This window comes from Rhinolophus hipposideros (assembly GCF_964194185.1).
Source record: "Rhinolophus hipposideros genome assembly, chromosome: 5".
Classification (NCBI taxonomy): Eukaryota; Metazoa; Chordata; class Mammalia; order Chiroptera; family Rhinolophidae; genus Rhinolophus; species Rhinolophus hipposideros.
Genome location: NC_138051.1, coordinates 29,153,059 through 29,174,167, shown reverse-complemented (window position 1 = coordinate 29,174,167; position 21,109 = coordinate 29,153,059). Strand labels below are relative to the sequence as shown.

The 21,109-nt window shown below is 42.0% G+C and overlaps 1 gene segment (V, D, J or C); it reads left to right on the top strand.

The window, feature by feature from the left end:
- The window catches only part of LOC308498374 (T cell receptor delta constant-like), a 70,495-nt gene extending 50,172 nt beyond the window's left edge, over positions 1-20,323 (top strand). Inside the window, exons 2-6 of the C gene segment in view lie at positions 13,055-13,125; positions 16,730-17,038; positions 17,654-17,719; positions 18,084-18,197; positions 19,361-20,323.
- Positions 20,324-21,109: the final 786 nt, after the last annotated feature.

Genomic DNA, 21,109 nt, shown 5'->3' with positions numbered 1-21,109 from the left:
TTCTCTCAAGTGTCTCTACCTAATGAAGAAGATGGGAAAGGGGATCTTGAGTGCAATGATGGAGATAAGCACTACATGTCACGAAAATTCAGGGAAGGCGTGGGCATCTAACCCAGTCCAGTCTTGAGCCATCATTTAGAAGTTCTCAGGGAAGTCAATATCTAAGCCATGACCAGAAAATGAATAGAACCTAAGGAGATGCATTAGGGGCCAAAGTGGGAAAGAAAATCAATCCCCTGACAAAGGCAAAGAAGTCTGAAAGATCATGGAGCTCTCGGGAAGTAAGGAGTCAGTGCTGCTGAGTGTAAGAGTGTAAGTGGAAAGTAAAAGATGTAGGCCTGGGAAGGTGAGCAAAAGCCTGTGTTCCATACCATTTTATCCTGAAGATACTAGGGATCCACGCAAAATTTTAAGCATGAAATTTCATGATTATGGTCCCCCTATAGTTTAGCATCTGTATTCGTCAGCTATTGCTGCTGTGATCATGGTCTGTAACAAACAATCCTCAAATTTCAGTTGCTGACAACAACAAACCTATATTGTTGCTGCACACTGATCTTCAAGTCAGCTGTATTGGGCTTCAAGATGTAGGTTAGATTCAAGTCTCCTCCACATGTCTTCATGCAAAGACCCAGGCTGAAGCAGCAATGGGCACTAGGGCACACTCTTCCAATCTCAGAAGGGGGAGGTTCAAGAGCGCTGCTGGAAATCCATGACACGATACCTCTTAAAGCCTCAGCTTAGAAGGGGCACACTGTCCTTCTACCCACATTCTATGGATCAAAGCTGGCCAAGCCCCATAATTAGTGGCACAAGATGTATGCTTGGCCTGTAGCAGGAAGCCCTGCAAAGCCATGTGGTAAAGTACATGAATGCATACTTCTGTCACAGACAGGGCGTGAAAAGTTGGGATCCACAGCAGCTGCATTCTTGTCAAGATTCATCATCATCCCAAAACTCTCTTCCACAGCCACAGGATTGTAAAATTCACCACCCTAGACCCCCAAGGTTGCATAGTTTAAGATCTGGTATTACTCAAGATTTTCATTGCCTTCTCATCCCCAACTTTTTATTTCTTATAACGAGTTCTGTTAAACTAGCTACTGATGGCTGCTTGGGAAAGTCTGTACAACGTGCTAAGTCAATGAGTCACAGGGGTTAATCAGAAGCTTTATCTATTATTCAACACAGTAACCACCCACCTCTTGTCAGTTCAAAGACTAGCACCTAAAAACAGCTATACTCCCAGAGTCCAATTTACGATTCTTTATTTTCATCTGGCGCTTCCCATGAGGCTCACATTTTCCTACTTTCTACCCTAAGTCATCCCCTATTACTGTTACCGAGACCATAACATTCCTTCTTTTCCTCTTTTACTATTCTTTTTGGGGGGGGGGTGAGGAGGGAGAAGGGGGCAGTTAATCAAAAAGAGAATGTTCGACTCTGTGTGTTGAGATGAAATTGCTTGGCGTTCACAGGGCAGGCATGCAGTTACACGTAGGGTGGGAAGGAGTTGTCACAGAAATTGTAAGTAAAATAACGATACTGAAATTAAGCCATGGATTTGGATAACATCCTCCAGGGAAAGTGTGAGGATCAACCGTTTTCGAATGCTGCTCCCTTTTATTAACTACAACAACAACATTCACACTCTTTTAACAGTTCACATTTAATAAGGTCACGTTGGATGAGCCCTAGTCTATCACTTTATTTTCACAGTGATCGACACAAAGATCAAAGGCGAACCAAGACCAGTGTCCTGAGAGCCCCAGAGGAGAGTTTTCAAAGAGGGAATGACAATGTCAAAATCAGAGGTCAAACAAGAATATAAATAAAAGCATCAACTGCATTTGGCCAGAGCCACTGCATCTAGCTGCACAAGTTGTGCCTTGCACAAGGGCAATCGGCCAAGTGGACAAGTGGGGCTAAAATTCAGCTCGCGGAGCAGAAGCCCTGGGGTAGAGCTGCATCAGCTGGGGAAAGAGGAGCCTTTTATAAAGCACACAAAGGTGCCATCTGTTTCCCAAGCTTGAACCCAAGCTGCATGCGCCCAGCGGGGTTGCCTTTTCTAAATCACACAAAGCACTGTATGGACTACTGGCCCTGAAGTTAGCAACCAAAGAGTCAATGGAGAGGATAATTTTAAATTTATGTGAAAGCCCTTTGTAAACTGTTTGACACTATTCAGGTGTAAAGCGGGACAGACAGATGATTTGGAAGCTTAGCAGGTGACAGGAGAAATTACATTGATCACAAGCATTTTATGCCTAACCCACAGCATGTAGAATCCACTTGAGACAGTCAGATACCTGACCAAGTCCTCTGGGGGAAAGCATTTGACAGTAGCCTGGCCAGAAAGCACAGATGGGAGTGGACGTGATGGTTTCTAAAAGTGCATTCTAGTTACTAACTCCAGGGAAGATCCAGCCCAGGGGACACAAGAGCCTCAGACAAAAGCACCTGAGAGAGCCTGCCCTGACCTAACTACCAAACCCTTTGATCTTGCTGGAGCTTGACTTGGCGAAAACATCCGGCTGACGGTTCTCAGAGTTCACAAAGGGTGAAACCTTCAGAGAGGTTTTTGTAAAGCTCTGTAACACTGTGATTGGGGGGATACGCACAGTGTTACAAAACCTGCAGAGATCTGTACAAAAACTGCAGCGGCAAGGTGGCGCTTCCCTGGGAAATCCTCAGACCAGTCACCACACTCCAGGGGGAGAGCACAGCAAGTAGCAGACCCTCCTTGCCCGGTGACCCAGAGGGATGCCAGGAAGTTGACCAGACCAAGAGACAGAACTCCAGCTGCTGGCCTCTCACTCACTGCTGTTCTCCCTGGGGTGAAATTGGCTTTTCAACATGTTCTTACAGCCACTCTCATTTGGGGAATACAAAAAGGTGTTTCTTTAAAAACTATTCTTGTCTTGGTTTTGTGTTGATTGGATCGCAAAAAAGAGTGATATGAGCCATCTCATGTGGAATTTCTGGATCAAATCCCTAGAGAGATTTTCCCTAGTGCTTTGCGTTGCAGTTTGGGAAGATGAATTTCAAGAGATTGATTTGTTTTCAGGCAATCACCAGCCATAGCTGCTCATTCTAATGCTGACTATACTGTAAATCACTGGTACCCGATCAGTGCTTCACACCGCCCTATCACCTCTTGTGATGCTACATGTTAGCTGCCCTTTAAGCAGCACTAGTGACTGTGGATGCCGTAACTTTGGAATAGTCATGGATCCAAGGCCCATCCCCTTGGTGATGACAGTTTTCCAAGACTGAGAGTTATGTGTGGATCTAGGAAGTGAGAACAATCTAAAACCATAAAAAGCAACAATTCAGGAACTCCGTGAAATGTACTGTCCTGGAAACGTTCACCATAGAAATATGAAGGCAGACAATTAAATTCACGAACTTGTTGCTATGAGGTTGCTAACCTTTTTTTGCTATCAGAGGGATTATTCATTATGAATTTGTACCAACTGGTCAAACAGTTAACCAAGTTTACTATTGGAAATGCTGAAAATGTTGTGTGAAAAAGTTAGATGACATGAACTTTTCACCAACAATTCATGGCTCTGGCATCACGACAATGCACCAGCTCACACGGCACTGTCTATGAGGGAGTTTTTAGCCCATAAACAAATAACTATATTGGAACACCCTCCCTACTCACCCCAATGACTTCTTTCTTTACCCAAAGATAAAGGAAATATTGAAAGGAAGACATTTTGATGACATTCAGGACATCAAGGGTAATACAGCGACAGCTCGGATGTCCATTCCAGGAAAAAAGTTCCAAAATTACTTTGAAGGGTGGACTAGGCACGGGCATCAGTGCACAGCTTCCCAAGGGGAGAACTTCGAAGGTGACCGTAGTGATAGTCAGCCATGAGGCATGTACCACTTTTTCTAGGATGCATTTGCGAACTTATTTGTCTGATCCCTTATGTGTGCCTACCTACTCCTCAGAAAATAACCTCCCAAAAGCAAACCAACTCTACTGGCAATTGACTAAATCTTCATGAATCAGTTGGATAAGCAACAAGTGTCATCTTTTTAAGAGCCAAGACTTAAAGATCCTCCAGTCCTAGCGTTCACAGGAAGAAGAAAGGTAGGAGCACTGCTGAGGTTTTTGGAAAGCCCCCACGTGATGTGACACAAACTCACCTTTGGGGAGAGAATCTGTGTAACTGTGGAACCAAGTAAGTAACTCATTTGTCTGCTCTTTGCGGTTAAGGCATCCTTCATCTAAAGAGAGAGAAATACCAGGAAATGGGAAGTCATAGCACCACTATAGTGTCAAGGATAACTTTGGAGAAGATGTGAACTAGTCCCCTGCATGGGAGTTGAGCGAGGGGTTCTGTGTAAAAATAAAAAAAACTTGGGGGGGGGGCTGTGAAAGACCCCACACAGCTCAAGCGAAACAAAAAATTCTACTCACTCCATGGAATTCGGGTCAGGCTGTGGAGACATTGGCTCAACTCCCCAAGTGGAGTCAGAACTGACCAGAAACAAGGATAATCTGAGTCTGGGTGAGCCTATAAGGTGGCTCCAGGTATAAATAATTCTGATCCTCTTTAGGCCAAATTTTATGCTCGGAAGTGAGTCAGCCTCCTGGGCATAGAGGGTGAGGCCATGATTAGTGATCCCTGGTGTTGGCTACCTTCCTCTTCAGAAGAAAGGAACTGGTTCCGGACATCCATTTCTAATTGTTTGAGCTGCAAATGAAAACTCAGTTACAAGTGAGGAAGCTGGAACATTCTGGCTCCTAGTGAGACCAGATTCCAAGCAGAACAAAGTGATTGGGTAATGTTTCCAACTAAGAAATGCTTTAAAGTCTGTAGGACACAGCCAGGAGTAGTTCCCTAAGGGCTCGTTCGTGGTGTTCATCTTCCTTACTAAGAGGATATGGTGCCTCTCACTAATTAACTGTTATAAAGCAGTCGGCGCTAAAGTCAAAGGATTATACTCAACACGGGAGGCAACTTTCTGTGTCATTTCAGTGACATTTTAATTCAACTGTTCTTGCTGAAGGAAAAAAGACAACAATCTCCATTTGGCAGCAGCTTTTAGTTAGATAGTGAATGTAATAAACAAATACAGAACCCCATTTCAAAGATCCTGGAGAAATCTAGCTGTGGGGTTAGCGGTCCCAATTCTGCTGAGCTAGCTATTGGAAAAGTAACAGCATGTCCTCGCCTGATACCTTGGCACTCAACTTGTGTTTTCCAAGGTAAGAGAAGGCTCCAGAGAGGTGGAGTGGAAGAGCGTAATGGGGTGGGCTCCTCTTAGAGAAAGACTGGGGACAGGACAGTCCTGGGCATATGAAGTGAAAGAGCCATAGAACTGAGGGCAAAGGAAGTGAAAACAAGGAGAGCCGACTGGGCATCCCCAGACCTCACCCACTATGGGGAGAAGTGGGACAGGGGCTCTGCATCCAAAAAGAGATAGAAATCCAAAACTGTGCTAGCAGAATCAGAGCAGAGAAACTCAGATTTTTTAAAAAACTTATAGTAAGATTTTGAAAACTCAACTAATTCAGGCCTTTGCTTTTAGACTAAATTTTCTAACTAAAATAATAGTTTATATACATCTTCGACAAAGTTAGTGACTGATTCCCCTGATTTCCCTTTGTTCACCCAAGTTCCTCCTAGTAAATTAAGTTCTTCTGTTTACTGACTTACTTGATCCAGTGTTTCACTAAGTGTAGAATGCATAACACATGATTTTAGATGGTACATAGATAGACTTTCTTTTCATTTTAATTGCACTATCTTTTAGTGGATAACAGAATAGTACAACTAGGTTGTCAAACCCCTCAGTTTAAAGTTTCCTTTTAATTACATTTGAATTTTAGAAGTGAGTAAATTCAAAGAAAATTATTAAGCAAATTATATGACAGATGGATGTGACCGAAAAAACCAAAAGGAGACGAGATTAATTGAAGTGTGGGAAACACTGAACTGGTAAATCCCATCCTCCTTTGAAATGAAAAGATAAGGAGCTTCCAGAGAAGGCAGGATCTGGAATATCTTTGTACGGTGCCTACTTTTTTAGCCAACTAATATTGGATTATAGAAGCATCAGTTCAAACCCAGGCCTTTATCTTTGCAGAGGCCTACTTCCTTTTGATGTTTTCTTTCCTCTAGAGCTTCTTTCAAGTTCTTACTTATAGACTGGCGGGTAGTACAAAACTAACAGAACAGGTCTATACAAACCCACAGCCCCAAATCCACCACACCTTTTAGCCCTCTGGACAGAGAAAACCTAAGGATACCACTTAACTTCATCAGACAGAACTAGAGACCAGGACAAAACAGCATGAAATAAAGTGCCACAATGTAAATGTGTGCTACTGACCGTGACAATGACAAGAGCTAAGAATAGGGCCACAGTCAGCAGGAACATCTTCATAAAAGTGGGCCATTAGATGGACTCAGAATAATATGGATTATTCTATATCATCATTATATCAACTACTATTTGTTGAGTGTCTATTATGTCTCCAGCCCCTGGACTAGGCACTTTATTAATGAATGTCACTTTATTTAGTTCTCACAGTGATCGTGCAGAAGTAGGTACTATTACCTGCATTGTTTACCAAGCAGGAAGGGTTCCCTAAGATCATACAGCTTAGTAAAGTCAAAATTTGCATCATCTGTCTGATTCCAGAATCCGTCTGATTCCAGAATCTGTGCATTGAAGAGTTAACTCTGCTATTCTATTGGGGATGCAGTTCAACTGGGGCACACATACAGGTTTTTCCTACGTGGCCCAGCCTCCCTCTCAGGTTTCTAATGAGCTCCTTTCCAAGCTGACTGCAGAGTCTGAAGCCACAGCTAAGCTGTTTCGCTTCCAGCTGCCATCCTCACTACTATCCTTCACTAAGGAAGGGGTCCTATCCTCAGACCAAAACCAGTTACCAAAACAGACATTCTCCAGGGGAGGCCCCATCCCTCACATTACACTCCTGGGGCTTGAGAATCCCTAAAGTCAAAAAGATCCCAACGAGGATCAGAGCATCACCCCAAGAAAGAGGAGTCCACAAAATCCTGGGCTTATCAACATGTTTCTAAAATTCCAGAAAATAACATTCCCCTTCCCATTTTTGGCATTCCTTCGCACTCAACGTGGGCATTGCCCAGAACGGAGCCTGTGACCTGCATGTCCCTCTGCTTGGAGCCATTTTCTCCCAGGACTCACACAACTTTCTCCCTCTCCTGCTTCAGGTCTTTCTTTACTCAAATATCACTTCTAGTGAGGCCATCCTCAATCATTTCCTGTCATTCTGCAATCCCTTACCCTGCTGTAATTTTTATACTGCTCATCTCCACTTGAAATTTTGTATGCTCATTTACCATCTGTCTTCTTTTGTCCCATAAGGGAAAGGACTCTAAGTTGTTCCTTACTGTATCCATGAATACTCATACATTGAATACACTAAATGAATGTTTGTTGGATGGATGGATGGATGGATGGATGGATGGATGGATGGATGGATGGATGGATGAATGAACAAGTCAGCTGTAGGTTCAGGCAAAAGGAAATAGAAATGAAAGCAAGCTAGGAACCTGCAGAGCCAAGTTTGAGTCCCAGCTCTGCAACCTGTGACAAGTACTGTCACTATATGCCTGGCACTCTTCTAAGTGCTGGGGAAATCAGCATGAACAAAACAGACAAAAATTCATGCTTGATTGTAGCTTTCATTTTAATAGATGGTGAAAGACAGATGGTGAATATATAGTATTTAAATATGTAGTATTTCAGGTGGCAATAAGCCCTGCGAAGGAAAAATAAAGCAGGGAAAGAGAATAAAGACTACTAGTGGGAGGGAGCAGTGTGCAATTTTTAACAAAGGCATCACAGAAGGCCTCATTGGAAAGGTGACATTTGAGCAGGGACTAGAGCGGGTGACAGAATGAGCCATGCAGATATCTGGAAGAAGAACAATTCCAGACAGAGGGAACACAAGTGCAGCCTGGGGTGTATGAAGGGTAGTAAGGAGGCCTGTGTGGCTGGAGGAATGTGAGTGACAGGAAGAGGATTTGAAAGTGAAGTCAGGTTGGTAACGGGAGTGGGGAGGGGATGGTTTGTAGGATACGGTAAAGACTTCAGCTTTTGGATTAGAGGGGGAGGATTAGAGAATGGACCAGAGGTCACACTTGACCTAGAGAAAAGACCGAGGGAGACAGAAACCTGAATTCCAGTCCTTACCCATAACCCTAAGAAGTGGGCACTCTCATTTCAACCACCAAAGACATAGGATTCTGTTCTCCCTCAGCAACCTTTCCCCACAGTCCTACCCCTGGGGAGCTCTGCCAATTAGTGAAATTACATCCTTCAAGTAAAACTTATTTTCTCTGAATCTAACCCCAATAAACATTCTAATAATTACACTTAGGCTTTCCAGTTTAGAGAATGCTATATAGAAACCCTTTTATTTAATCTTATAACCTCCCAATATAGAAGAGCTTACTCTCATTTTATAAAGGAGGCAAATGAAGCTCAGTGAACCTAAGGAACTTGACCAAATTACACTCTTGGTGCGGGATAGAGTCAAACTAGGTTTCAGGTTTTCTGACATCTTTCTTCTTCACGAGAACTGAGAACCGCTCTCCATTTTAATGATTCTCAAAGTATGATCTGCAGTCCTTTATGGGCTGTAAACTGATCTGAGAGTGCATATTCCTTCCCTGGTTTTTACGAGTGATACACAGGCAATCTCATAGACTCTGATTTTTATACACGACAGAGGTTAATTTAACTGTCACTGTTGAGTGTGCGTATGTTATTAAAGCTTGCTAAAAATTGATATTCATGAATATATTATTAAAAGATACTGAAGATCCTAATTCTGTTTTATACTAAGAAGTCTGGCTGCTGCACAATGCTTGGCAATGATGCAAAGCTCTGGCTGCATATGATGAATAGGGATGAATGGGGCACATAACTCTCTAGATCTTTGCCCCACCTAAGTGTAGCCTACAGACTGAGAACCACTGCGCTATGACCAGCGTGCCACCTTTCTTTCCTCCTGATCAAACTAAGAAACTCCTTTCCAGCCGCTGTCATTCAGAGCACAAATTCAGATTGTAACATGGCAAAAGCTTAGATTTCTACTTGACACAGTAATCACCTCCTGTTTTGTCCTGAAGGGACAGCCCTCAAGACTTAGGAGAAAAGAAATTAGACCAGATGTGGCAGAAAAATCCCCTCCACTGCCTATCACGTGACTTGGCAACTGGGGCCAGGGTTGCCATAAAGAGAAAGCAAGAGGTTTTTAGATTAGGTTTATCAGCTGTGGAAAACCACTGATCTTTGGCAAAGGAACCTACCTGACGGTAGAACCAAGTAAGTGATTCATTTTTTCCTTATTATGACCACTAGGCAATTATCTTTGTTAAATATCTTTCCAGCTTGGAAAACACTTTTCACATTGTTGAAAAATCCTTCCAGCAGGTACTTTAGCAACAAGGGATGGTCTGAGGACCAGGGACTGGGTTTCTGATAAAATCCAGGATGGGGCATGTGCTGCAGTGGATCTACTAGATTACTATCCTTCCCGGAGCACCTTTGCTGTCTTCCTTCTCCTTCACTGATGTTAGAGAACCAGCTTACTGAATACCCGTGCCTTTGCCATTTCCAGATGTAGGTCATGACCAACCTGTACTCTAGTAAATGTGAGGTGTAATGACGTGCATGTTAGACCAAGAATTCAAAGATCATTTTCTAATCCTTCCCTTTGGCTGACAAGCTCTGTGACTTCACTGAACTCTAGTGTCCCTCTAGCTGGACCGAATGATTTCCAAGGTCTTCCAGCTGTAGCACAATATGATCCTGATGATCACCCAGACCAATTCTTAGGGACAATTAGTAGGAAAACCAAGGACGTTCAATGGTATAAACATCTTACCACCCAGTAGGAATTCTGTGATTTAATTTAAAAAGCACTGGAAAAGGAGTCAAAACTCTCCCAATGCCCTTGTGCTATCACAGAGGTTTTGACAGTTGATCACTGAGGCTCCTTTCAGTCCTACCATCGATTATTCTGTTTCAGTAAATGGAAACTGAACTCTGCAGACCTGAGAGTGAGACCCAGCTCAGCCACTCACTATCTCAACCACTCAGCTTCAGTGATTTCATCTGTAAGATAGATCTAATAATACCACCTCCTAAATTTATTATAATGATGTTTGTTGAGGCAGTATAAACACAAGCTGTTTATAAGTAGTAAAGTACTTATACAAATGGTAGTCATCTATCATTATTATGATCCTTTGGATAGACTCCAAGTCTTTTGCATCAATGGCTTTTGTTCCAATCATTATGTCCTTCTACCTCTGACTGAGGCATAATTCTTTGTGATTGACTTAAGCCTTAAGTTATGTTTCTGCTGACAATTGTCATTTGGCAAATCTCAGCAAAACCAAAATAATTCCTGTCTCCCTGTGAGAATGTGATCCTGAAGCAAGATCTGGAGGTATGAGATGACATGTTGAGGAGATAAAAGCAGAAAACTTAGGGACTTTCTAAGTGTTAACACTCAAAAGACAACACACATCAAACAAGCTGCCAAAATATAACGCTTAGATCTCAGAAACCCTTGCAAAGTTCTATGTCTCCAGCCACACTTGTTCTGTTCCACCCACCTCCTTCCAAAACAGATGGATCAGGCAGAAGGCAAATAGGTAGCAAGGTTTTTTGTAATGATGCCTGAAGTGGTGCGTTGGTAGCACAACTCATCTTTGGAAAAGGAACTCAACTCATCGTGGAAGCAAGTAAGTTATGCATTTTATTTCAGCCTGTATATTCCCTTGGAGTTGTGGCATAGTCTTGAATGAATGGAGCTTCTTGGGAAGTTGGGAGGTTCTAAATTGGAAATACACTGGGGTTTGTTATTGTAGTTACAAAGAGTTGGGGTAAAATTTACAGACAAATTCATTGGGTTTCTCTTAAGAAAATATTCTGTGTATGCTTGGAAACTCTGTTCTGAGGATTAGTATTAAAAAGTCTTCTACAATTGCCTAACTGCCTTAGTCTGGCCTCCAGTCAGGGACTGGGGCCAGGGAAAAGGCAATCCCTAGATGAGGAGGGTCTCTCCATTATTTATGAGGAAAAAGAGCCATGGCCATGGCGTTAAAAGAGGGAGGCTTAGAAAAATATTATTAAAGAAGGAGTTAGATCAAAAGAATCTTTTCTCCTTCAAATGACAAAAGCCAATCTTGCCCTTGTCTCTTTTTTGCTGAGAACTTGCATTAAATCAACATGCTTGGCTCAAACTAAATGATCCACAAGGTCCCATCTTGGTCTGGGCCTGCTGAGAGCAGTTATGTGCTCACCTCCCCTGTTAGCCCTGACTCTGTAGAGGGTTCAGGAGCCTACATCCAATATAGAAACACAGCCACCAACTTCAGGACAATAAAAAAGTAGTGGTATGTTCCTGGAGACATTGTCCACTGGTAGTCTGTTCCAGTGTTTGCAAATCTAGGGGCTATATTCAGGTACTTGGGGTAATTGCCAACTGTCAGTCACTGGGACCAGTCCAGAAAACAACAGTCTTTCAAACGCTTTCCAAAATGCCAAGTTCACTGGGGCAAGCATTACCGCTTACATGGCTAGATTTTGTTTTGTTTTTTAATCCGAGGAAATAAAGAAGCAGGGAAAGGTACAGGAATGTAGGGAGACTGGCAGTCCTAAAAGTGACTGCTAGTGTCAACAGGATCTCTGCCTCTCAGGAGGTAATATGAACTGACCAAGAATCAAGGGGTTCTTGATTGCCTATTGCTTTCAGGCAAGTCGTGGAATTTGGTGAGTTTTCTTATCTTGGAGGGGAGAGAGACTAGAGCCATGAAAAGGACAGAAACAGAATTATGTTGTAGCTGATTGCAATCCGATTGGTGTTGGGGAAATTGCATCTGAGCAAAAAGTATTATGCTTCATTTTCCCTTTAAATCATTTCCACTTGAAACTCAGAATTATCTGCAGTGTTAGAATCAAATCTCTGAAGCTGTGCCTTTGGGAGTTTTAGGGAAGAAGGAAAGAAATGAAACTGATGCTTAGCCCCTCAGCCGGGAAGCTGACCGTGCTCTCCAATGATACTTCATTTACTTCTCTGGTTTTCTCTTCTTGCAGTGATGTAATGTAATATGATGATGTGAAGCTCAGGTAGGGGAAGTGAGAATTTCAAATCAAGCCCCCAATCCTTAACGTTTTGACAGCAAATAATGGCCCTATACAACTGTCATTCCCTTTGGCTCTAGCCCTGGACTCTTGATTTTGGTGATGAGACAGAGAAATCCATAGGGTCTTTAAGTTCATTTTCACATGATCCCTATATCCCCCTAAAGCCACAGCCAAGAGAAATTATAAAACAAAAATAAGCAATCCAAAAGAGGCGCTGGCTCCTGTGACCTGCGTTCATGACACACAGCACCACTGGGCTTCCCTTCCGGCTGCCAATCTCTTGTTCAACCATCAGGTCCTTAGAAAGCCTTTCACTGGGCTCAGAGAATTCAAAAGCAGATTTGTTATTATTGTGAGACTCAGTCTGAGTGATGGGGAAGAAATTAGGTTTCTAATCAAAAAGCAGTATTTGTAACCCAAGAGAAGGGAACCAGAGTATCAGAAAAAGACCTGTGTCTAAGCTCTCCTCATTCTAACATTCATTATAACACATGTTAACATTCTGAGCCCCATCCCTACTCCCAGGCTATTGTGTTCTTCTTAGAGACACCTCCCAATAAACTGGGAGTTAAGTTTTCTATCTTAAAGGCAGCTATTGGTCACCTGCTCTTCTCTTGCTCTGTCTCAGCCCTGTCTGCTGTCCCAGTGCTTCTCAGCTGGGGATTTCATGCTCACATCCTTATCCATCAGTTAAGCTATTATTAGCTTCAAAGAGAACTGAGACTGTGTGCTGGCCTCCCTGAGCTCATCAAGGGCAGCTTTGTAGTTCTCTGAGCTGTGGGGTCTTTGGCTGGGACCCAAGCTGGGGAGTCAGGGCACAGATGTTCTAGCCCAGGCCCCAGGGCCAGCCCCAGGCTGGTTACCTGTGAAGCAGTGTTGCAATGTGCTCCTGGGACACCAGGCAGATGACTTTTGGAGCTGGCACCAAACTCTTCGTGGAGCCCCGTGAGTTGATTTTTTTCCCCCCTGTACTTCAAGGGATAAATTGAGTCTTAAGACTGGGGCTGCCATCCAGTTTGCGTCACTTGAGAAAGCATTCCTACCCTCTTTCCCCGAAAATAAAACCTAGCCGAATCAGCTCTAATGCATCTTTTGGAGCAAAAATTAATATAAGACCCGGTATTATATTATATTGTATTGTATTATTATATTATATTATATTATATTATATTATATTATATTATATTATATTATATTATATCATATTATATTATATTATATTATATTATATTATATTATATGACCCTGTCTTATATTATAGTAAAATAAGACCTGGTCATATGTTAATTTTTGCTCCAAAAGATGCATTAGAGCTGATTGTCCGGTTAGGTCTTATTTTCAGGAAAACACAGTGGGAGACATGGACTGGGCCAGAGTGGCGACACTAGACTGAGTCACTGAAGCAGCTCTGCAACTACTTCTATTTTTTAAAAAACACATGTTATAACTATAGCTCCCTCTTACTTCTGAAATCTTCAGAGCAGCCCAGAAAGCACAAAGAAATATAGAAGAATTGTACTAATAACTGGAGCATATGGGAGCAGAAGGGGCAGTGGCAGCGACACTTTGGTCCAAATTCCCCAGGAAGTTACTTTATCCCCACACATCCCTTTGGCTAACGTGATTAGTGTTCATGCCTTATTGCAACCTGAAAACTAATATCCTGAAGCTTGGAAGATTTAGGAGACAGGTGGTTAATCTGGTCGGAGTACTCAGGTACAGCAAACATATTTTAGTGTTCAAGTTAAATCCCATATGGGCAGAGAGCCTTGAAATTATGACTGACATTTGTTATAGGTGTTGCAATTCTTAGGGAACCTATAGGACTCTCTAGTATGTGAATCTAAATGCTAAATGATTTCTAAGTTTATAAATTCAGAAAGACTATTCAGGAAACGTATACACTACTTTTTGTGTTGTTTCCCAGCCTTAGCATTGGATTGGTACTCATAAAAAAAGAGAAAGTCTGAAAATAAAACAACAATTGTCCAAACAACACTTTGAAACACATGTTGAAATGTAATTGCATTTGTGAACCAAGAAGCCTGGAAATGCTCAAAAGATAAACAATTAATTAAATATTTCATTTAAATTTTGAAGTACAGTAGTGAAAATGTTATACAATTTCAAATTTGGGTTTAGGTCCAATATAAAATAGACTGGGGTACATATAGCAACTATATTGAATGCGTCCCATTTTTTTACAAAGCTCACTTCAGTCAGCTAGCCTTTTATTTGGTAACCATGATGCCAAAGAATGAATTAGATGAAACACTTTTCTTTCAAACAATTGTTTTGAACATATAGACATTGAAAAATAGAGTCTGAGAAAATTGTTTTACCAAATCAATACACTCTGCTCTATTTGAAATGCTGACTAACAGATTCAGAGCTCAATATCATGAGTGTATGACCTTCTTCAAATGTCTGGGTTGTCAGCTATCTTATATGGTTCAAATTATTCAAATCAGGTCTCTCCAGTCCAAGGTTATCATTGACCATTGCCTTTAAATATAGATTTTTAAAGCCCAAGCAAACCTTAATTAGCCAACTAAATCGGACTAGGAGTGGGTCATACTCTTAAGTAACCAAGGAGATAGAGTTGTTTTGTTTTTGTTCTTTAATGGATGAATTTCCTTTCTCTGTAACTCATAACTCCTTTGAAAATCAACCACAAGTTCTGTTCATTCTCCTCCCTTCAGAACTGCGACATTTCTTGCTCACTATGCATCACTAGATGTATTCACTAGAATACATCTCAAACCAAAGTCAGCATAGTGAGCAAGAAATGTCGCAGTTCTGAAGGGAGGAGAATGAACAGAACTTGTGGTTTCTAAACCGTTACTGCTAGGCTTATCAGTGTCTGTTATCAGTGGCTTCAGCTATGCCAGGAAACAAAACAATGAAGGTTTTCTCACATAGGTTGAAAGCAGGTTCCAGGAGAGCCCTTTGAAAAAACCCCAATCTTTTTCTTGTCTAGAGCCAAAGCCAAAAATGTAAGGAATCAGATGCTTAGGAATGATTTTCCTGCCTTGAGTTACTGGAACAGAATCTAATCTTTTAGCTGAGCTTCCCAGAAAAGAAAAAAATAAGAATTTTGATGGTAGTGATGAGGAGGGGGTTCCTCCAAACAGCTGATTCTCTAGTAAAGCCCTGATGGGCCACAGCCCATTTACAAAGTAGTGAGCAACAGGAACTTCCTGAGGAGCAATAACTCCATCTCAAACTGGTGTAACCGATTGATTTGGTTATAACTCTACTACCATGAGCTTCGCAGCTGAAGCCCACATCCAGACTCAGGACAGAGCATTAGAAAAATCATTCCATTTCCATATTCATTACCAAGGCTTTTTGTATAGCAATAGCTTATGTCTTGATTATAGATCATTGTAAATAAAAGTACATTGGAATTCAACATATTTTTAATTTGATACCAAGGAGCCAAACTTACCTAAGTTTTAAATACTAAGAGCCATATTCACACAAGTTAATGACATTAAAAATCATCAGTTAAGCTTATGATTGGGAATATAGCCAGATCAAAATTCACAGGTTGGTTGTCTTTCCTGATTTTCAGACATTCACACGGCTCTTTCTTTAGCAGTTAATTGAAGATAGCCTACGAGTCCAAGACTTCATAGACAAAATTTATCATAACGCAGAAACTCCAATAAGGCACAATGGGAGAGAATCATTACTACCTCCCTCAAAGCTTCAAGACTTTCCGTTTTAAGGGGGGAAAATAATGCATACACAGAGTAGCAGCGAGGTGATAGTCCAAGGTCAGGCATGACAGGGGAGAAGGCCAAGAGGAGACCCAATTATGGGGACCAACATTCCACAGCTCCACTTAGAATAAATCCAGAAAAATGGACTTAAACTTGTCTTATGTTTATGTCATTCCTGAGAAGGATACTTGTCATTCTCTGATTAAAGGCTCAAAGGAAACTGTAGGGGATGCTTACAAAAGAATAAGTATTCACCTAAAGGCAGAGAGATATACCACTTAACCTCAGCACATCATTTTCAGTCCATAAAATGATGGGAACACCCTGAAGTGAGGCCAATACTATCATCTTCACAGTGAACCAATTATGTAGTCCTTCTCATGCCCTTGATTCTTTAATTGGCATAATGCACAGCATGAACACCTGCCCTGATCTCCCCTCAAGAGCCCACGCATTTAAAATAAACAAACTGGTACAAACAGGTATTCAGGCTGACCTCTATTATCCAGAAAAATAATTAATAAAACATAGGTCATTGAAATTCAGATGAGCCAGAACATTTTTGTAGTTGTTATTTTCCATCTCTGCTCCCAGCCATATCTCTTAGTAGTTCCTAACTTGACGTCAAACTGACTACCTTTCATTTCTGCTACCCTTCGTAATCCTTTGATGGAGTTGCTAACAATCCTAGGTCACTAATGGGTTGCAGGAAAGTCTAGGTTGTGGTGTTTGGTCCCAGATAAATTGAAGTAAACACCATTGTTTAATCCAACATATTGTGGATAATCATCTCAAAAAATAAATTGATATTATATTTGCAGAAAATCAGCCTCCTGCCAAACCATTCGTTTACATCATGAAAAATGGGACGAATGTTGCTTGTCTGGTGAAGGATTTCTACCCCAAGACTGTAAATATAAGTCTCCAGTCGTCCAAGAAAATAATAGAATTTGACCCTGTTGTCGCCGTTTCTCCCAGTGGGAAGTACAGTGCTGTCAAGCTTGGTCGATATGCAGATTCTAATTCAGTGACATGTTCAGTTCAACACAACAATGAAATCTTGTACTCCACTAACACTGAACAGAAAACAAAGTACTCTTCTGACTTTGAACCGAAAACAGACACTTCAGGTAGGTCGTATCTGGCCTCAAGGGGCTAAGATTGTGGGGAAGAAAAGTCGGGGGAAAGGGAAATTGGAGATGTAAACTCTTGATAGATGGCTCTTAATACGGCATAATGCTGGAAACAAGACTTAGGCCCAACCATAGCCCGTCATTGATTGGGAATTGAATTCTCTGCATTTCTGAGCTGGAATCTAAGATAGAGTTCATCTTATTTCATCCCCTTCTCTCCTCTTTACCAACAGCTGTCTCCTTTATATAATACTAATGACTATCCTACTACTAGACTCTGGGGTTGAAAATCCATGTGAAGTCTAATCGAGTGTGAAGGCCAAAACAAAGGCCTCTCATGGGTTAAGAATCCTAGTTCTTCCTACAAATTAGAGGCATGCCTGGATGTTAGCTCCATGGTATAATTAGAAAAGAAAAAGAAAAAAAAAACCCTAGGATGCCAGGTAGGTCGGCTGTGCAAATAGCTGTGCTGCAATTTGTCAAGCTGTGCTGCGTGACCTTAACCAAGTCACACCTCTGGTCCTCAGTTTACTTACTTAAAGTCTTTTCTCGTTTTTAACACCTGAAATACTTTGAGCCTCTTGGTTACCAGTGTAACTGCTTTTGTTCCAGATAATCCAAAACCAATGGAAACTGAAAACATACAGCAAACTTCAAAGAGATGCCCTGAACTCAAAGGTTAGTTGAAATCAAAGGGCCAGCTTCACAATTGAGGGTTATAGCAGACTCTGTAAATGTCAAATTGGGGCCAAAAATCATCAGATTTCAAAAAAAAAAAACAATAACCATGCCTGAGCCCCCTTGGTTCCCTCTGACTCTCCCCGGACAGCTTGGGCTACAAGCATGGGTTTCCAAAGCTTGCCAGGCTGGGTGTGAGCAGCAGCCTTGGGTCACCAAGGGCTGTCTGGGACCAAGCTAGGCTTGCAGACCAGGAAGAATAATGGTGATTTGGAGCAGGCTGGTGTCAGTGCTGTGGGCCCGGCTCCTAGAAGGTAATGTTATCTCTTGTGGAAGCCACCATCTTCACTCTTGTTCACTGCAGTGCACGCCGAGAAGGTAAACATGATGTCCCTCACAGTCCTGGGGCTCCGAATGCTGTTGGCCAAGACTGTTGCCGTCAATTTTCTCTTTACTGCCAGGTTATTTTTCTTGTAAGGTAAGAATTAGTGGCTTCTTAGTCTCGCCTACACCCAAACTATGCTGCACATGGAGAAAACGAGTTTGGGATGGTAAAGACCGAGAAGCACTGGGAAGTGAAAAACACATAGAGATGGACATCTTTCAAGTTAATAAGTTTGGTCATCTCAGATACTCGGCATAACAACACCCCATTCTGTTATCCTTTTATTTCAAGCCAAACTCAAACCCATTATGTCATATAATATAATGTAATACTAGCCAATAACTACTGCCTACAACCCGGAAGCTTAAAAACTGGAGCTTAATAAGAAGAATTAGTCTTCTTCATTTGCTATTTTGTTTATCTGGCCAAGGGGCCATGGGTTATTTGCAAGGCCATCACTAAAGACTGACCTAGAGAATATTCAGGGAGAGGAGAATAAGCTTTTGCCCAGACAAAAGGGATGCCAGCTCCAGATCCTTAACCATAGGATTCCGATGTGTAGATCAGACTATCTTTGGGGTGAGCCTATACCCTCATTAGTCATCAACACCCCACTACTAGCTACTCAGGATACGTATGAAGTGGAGGCTGAGACATTTATTATTTGCCTATTACTTGCAATCCCTCTTCAGGTAAATTTAGATATGAAATTCGAAGCGAGGTCTAGGCTTGCCTTTGAAGCTTCTTCTCCAGTACCCCCAAATACTCCTCAGTCCCAGCTCCTGATCTAATAACAACTTTAGACTTAGAGTGTTGGACTGATCCAACACAGCTTACAAGCATATTCAGTCATTCCCAAACAGGCGACTCTTTTACCAACGGTCCCAAGGACACAGGCCATATGGTTACACTAGGAGTCAGAAGATCTGAGTTTTAGTCCTGACTTTGTCACTAACTCACTATGTTACGTTAGCCAGGTTGCCTCACTTCTCTGGGCCTAGGGTTTTGTAACTGTAAAACAAAAGAGTTACAAATGACTAAAGGAGAGCAAGTGGGTTTCATGACTTGTGCCAACATTGACACATTGATAATGACTAGGTGTAGAAGAGAAACGTGCCATGATTGATTAGTGATGTCTGCAGTGGTGCAGCAATAGCAAGTACTGGCCATCCCCAGACTACAGGCCACTACAATTCCTTCCAGCACTGATGGTCTATGCTTCTGTACCAACTCTGACAATTTTCCTTCACTTGCAGGCTGACTGGCATAAGAAGGCTACACTCCCTGAAAGAAACCGAAAGCCTGCAGAGGTGCTGTGTATCTCTTAGGCGTCTGACTTCTCAGTGATTCAAGTTAACCCACCACAGCCTTGCTTAAATTGCTGCTACCCAAACCAGTTTTTCTTCAAAGGCAACAAACTTAGTTTATCCTCCAGCCTGATGGAACGACAAAAGTCCTGGAGGGTAGGGGTTTGTGGTCCTAAGTGCTTTATGTGCTGTTTTATAAATGGATATAGCAATACAAAGGGATAGAGGGCTCGTTTTTTTATTGATACACTTTGAAAGTGGTGTTTGGTTCATCTGACTTTCTTTGCCTTCAGAAGTAGAAAGTGGGAGCCAACGGGTTACCAGCTTCATTCTCCAAGAGGAAAACAGACCCTGGGGGAAGGAGAGCAGGATTCCTTTACCTAAACATGAAAGGTTCTGCTCAACAAAGCACTAGATTTGCCCCAAACTAGCATCTCATCCACAAAAGTACTTTCTGTTCTTCCTACTATTTTACAAACAAAATTAGATTTGACATCCCTAACACCCATGACGTAGGCAAAGGGGTTTCTAAAATCTAATCTAAATACTTACTCTCCAAGCTCTTAGCAGAGTTCAGAGTAAAATACAGAAGAAATACACTTCTATTAATTGATTTAACAAACATGAATTGATTCCCTCTAAGTTCCAGGTACTTTGTTTAAAATGAAAAAATGAGTAAGACAGGGGCCTTGCTTTCAAGCAATTCACACACAAGTGTTTTTGGAAGGAGGGATAGGAATGAGAGCCCCAGATTTCCCCTGTAAAAACAGTATCTTTACTATCCTTGCCACCAATCTATACATAGGGACCTGGACAGTGACTCTCGCTTGGGCACTTGGTATTGATGGTTTTCTGCCATTCTGCTCTGATACTGTCTCTGTTGCATTTATTAAAGTGTATTGTGTGTGCCTCACCTCTGGCTTTACTCATTGCGATATCACAGGGGAAATGTGGGAGCCATGAACGCACTGTTAGTCAGACAAAAGCCAAACTGAGCTTACAGGTCATACCACAGTTTCCTGAGCCCCCAGCCTCCAGGTTTCTGTCTCAGGGACCCAGCCCTGGGTTTCCTGCTGTTGATGCTACTGCTACAGCAATAACACCAGCAGCATCCCCGGTGTGGCCCAGGAGCTCTGCTACTCTGACCCCAGCAAGACCACAGCTGTTTCCACACGCACCCACTCAAGTAGCAGAGCCCTAGTAACCTGGTATTGCGGTTTCCTCAGCAATTACATGGGGTGTTAAGTGAGGTTACAAGTGAAAGAGCACTCCTCACCAACAACTCCTCTGCCATTGCCATCTGCAAACTCCCACATCATGTCCTCACAGTCCAAATCAAAGAAAGGAGGCAGTAGCACTCTGAGTCAATGGATTCAGGACAACTAGATGGACAAGATAGGTCCATGCAGGGAAAAACCATGAAAAGATTCCATACAACTTCATCTTATATGTATAAAGAATGCCTTTTCCCAAAACATTCACATCTGTTGCCTTGGGTCACATTAGAATGTTTCTCTGTAGTTGCTAAGAACAAAAAAAAATCACCTCCTCCTTTTTTAGATGGAAAAAAAAAATACGTTCCCCCAAAAAGGTATGTACCTTGTCCAAAGTCATCCAGTGAGGTAGGGATATTGCTGGGAGCAGAGCCAAGTTGTCAGGAGTGCCCCCCAAAGTTCCTCTACGAGAGCACACTACATC